Below are 3,199 nucleotides of genomic sequence, written 5' to 3'. Positions count from 1 at the left end.
GGAGACAAGATCAAAGGTTTAAGCAAAAGGATCAAAGAGATGATTAGGAAACCCTAGATCTAGCCGCTTCTGTGTGTGTTGTCCAAAAGTCCTCCTTTTTGTTGTCTCCTCATCCCCTCTTATAGTGTCCTCGTCCGTGATGCCCTAATCGTGTCGTCCTTTGGGACCTGTCGTTAAAGACCGAGTATGCGGGTCTTGGTACTGTTCTCTATAAGCCGAACGTATTTAGTCGGCTTAGCTGATCGGCTAAAAGTACTCTGGGGTCGAGCCGACATCTTTAGCCGGTTAAGCCGACTAAACTGGTCAAGCTTGCCGGGCTAGGGCCTGTTATTCGATGGGCCTTGTGGAGGGATGTAATCAATCTCCTACAATCAATATGCTTTTTAGTAATTTGAGACTCAGACATTAGTTCGAATTTTCAGATTTGCGTGATTAACAGTATTCATGTCGCATCGATTTGATACACAAATACGTACATTATGTCTTTTACTTAACCATGTAACTTTACAGTTCTCTAGAAAATAAAAAAATATTAAACCACATTAGAAAACATAAACATATCATATATTTAAAAAAAAAAAAGATTGTGAGAGAAGAGTTTGGATGAAATCTGCTTTCATTAGCTACAAACAAAAAGAAATAAGAATGTTGCTAATTTCGTCATTAGAAAACATTAAGTTGCAAAATTCATTTAGCATTTGACAAAAACACATGAATGAATAAGAAAATATTAAATTTTTATTTTATTTTAAATTTGAATTTGAAGAAAATCAACTTTACTAAAATTAACTGATAAACTTCACACTAAATTACCATTTTTAGGTTATTTTTAAAATTTATTGGGTTACTTTTGTAATAAGAAAAGTTTTTTAGTTTACCAGAGTAGACTTCAGGTGGAGTTTGATATGATAACTATGCTAGTTTTGCAATTGACCAAAATCTTGTAGGAATTTGATCTTTTCGAAACCATTTTCATGCTGTCTACAAAGTGTCACAAAAGGTCTGTTCTGGTTAATTTTGTAATTGAACATGTTTGATTTTATGCGAGTAGATTTCATATAAAGTATTCTCTCAAACGAGAGGTTTGACTAAAATCTCAGAAAAAAAATTAAGAGGAGACTTCTGGTAAGTATGCTTGATTTTCAGAAAAAGAAGACTTCGCCTAAAATGCTAATTAAAATTTGTTTTGTTAAATGTTTTTTAACTTTTATGTCAATTGCAAAACTTATTTGAACTGATTTTTTTGTGACACTTCGGAGATTTCATGTGATATGTAGGAACATATAGGGAGACTTTAGGTGAAGTCTCATCACAACAGATTTTGCATGAAGTCTGGTATCAAAAATTCAAATTCCTACAAAATTTTGGTCAATGCAAAATTAACTTCACTTTTATTTTTGTTTTACAAAAACCAGATAGTACAAAAACTCACAAAATGATTAATTGCTAAATTAAGTTATACACTGACCAATATAGTTCTTCTGTAGTATGCTCGGTGGAGCAGACTTCACCTGAAATCTCCTTCAAGAAACAAATCTGAAAAAAACAGAAATCAAGTGAATAATTATTTGGATCTGGTGAGTGTTCGTGTTTACCTTGTCCAAGCAGCCAGAACTTCTAACTTAAGCTTAATGAAATATATATGCTCATCAATCACCAATAATAAACAAACTTGAGAAACTCAATGAAGATATGACGTTGAAATAAAAAATTTGAGAGTTTTGGGATGAAATAAGAGAAAATGCAAGATAATGAGTTTGTGGGTTAGAAATTAGAAAAGTTGTAAGAAAAAAATTCAAATTAAAAAATATTTAGAGTTTGATATTTGATTGTTCAGTGTGTTTGAAATTAATGAAAAAGGTGAGGATGTTTGAAGCATATTCATCTATTTCTAAATATATAATGGTATTTTTTTTATAATTGATATGTTAAGGGGAAAATGTCAAAATATTCAAGGAAAAAATTAATCTTTTGTTTAACCAAATATTTTAGGTTCATTTTTGAAAGAATTCTAAAAAGTTAAGTGTACAAAAATAAACATGTTGTTCAAATATTAATTTTTTTTCTTCTAACAAATTTACAGATCAAAAATAATTCTATTGTGGAAGCCCCTTGGTCCAGTGGTTTGACTAAAGGTTCATTAATGCTTCTACATCCGGAGGTCTGGGTTTCAAACCCCAGAAAACGCAAATTATGCATATTATAGAGAAAAAAAGATTACAGGAGGTCTTCAACATGATGTATGGCGTATCATCGAACATGGATCTTATAGGGGGGCTCGGAGTGACGCAGTCAGGCGTGTATTCTCATCTGGTGGTAGAATTATCGGCTGTAGAATCGTCTATGTAATCTTTCTCAACGTTGTTATAGCATAATCAATCAGACGTTTAAAAATAATAATAATAATTCTATCAGTTTCTAAATAAATTTATTAATTATAAATAAATCTAAGGTAATTAGTGTGATAGAGAATATCGTGAGACTAGATCTCAAAGCACCATTGACCCTTGTTGTTTAAGGGGTGCTTAGCAATTTTTTAATTAAAAAAAAGGAAAGAGAATAAGAAGAAGAAAAAGCACCGCTTAATTAGACGTCACAAGCTGCTGTTGCTTGCACTGTTTGCGGGCTCCACTGATACATGGCGGTCCGCGATTTGTTATTTTTTTTAAAGTTATTTAACCATCCAAGTTAGGCAACTTTAGGGTCGATGATGCTCTCACACACCCCTGTTTTTCTCTCTAGAGACTTTCTGCGTCTTCCTGCTCTGGAGGTCTTTTTCGGTCTTTGGCATCTCTCGTCGCTCCGTGAGAAGACCTTCTCTCTTTTCTTTTTAGTTTTTTTTTGCTTCGGATCTTAATGAGGAACAGTTACAAATCTCTGGTTTTTGGAGGCACCTCTTTTCTTTTCCGTGTCACGTGCTCTAACGTGGTGGTTCTCTTCGTGAACTCCATGTACTCAGAAACTCTTCGACGGGCTTCAGTAGTGGTTCTTGTAGATGGTAAATTCGACCATCCCTCAAGGCCCGAAGAACAGACGGCCCAGCCCACATGAAGCGGAGCATCAGCTCGACGCGGCGGCTTGAAGGGTCGATCTCTCGGCGTAATATGAGAGAGCTTTCGATGGGCTTCTCAACTAAATACTCCGAGGAAACGATTTCACAAGATCACGTGGGCTTCTCGGCCCACAGAGACGACGCAAT

Source organism: Brassica oleracea, unplaced genomic scaffold (genome assembly GCF_000695525.1).
Source record: "Brassica oleracea var. oleracea cultivar TO1000 unplaced genomic scaffold, BOL UnpScaffold00997, whole genome shotgun sequence".
Lineage (NCBI taxonomy): Eukaryota > Viridiplantae > Streptophyta > Magnoliopsida > Brassicales > Brassicaceae > Brassica > Brassica oleracea.
The sequence above is the reverse complement of the archived record's forward strand: the minus strand, read 5'-3'. Positions refer to the sequence as shown.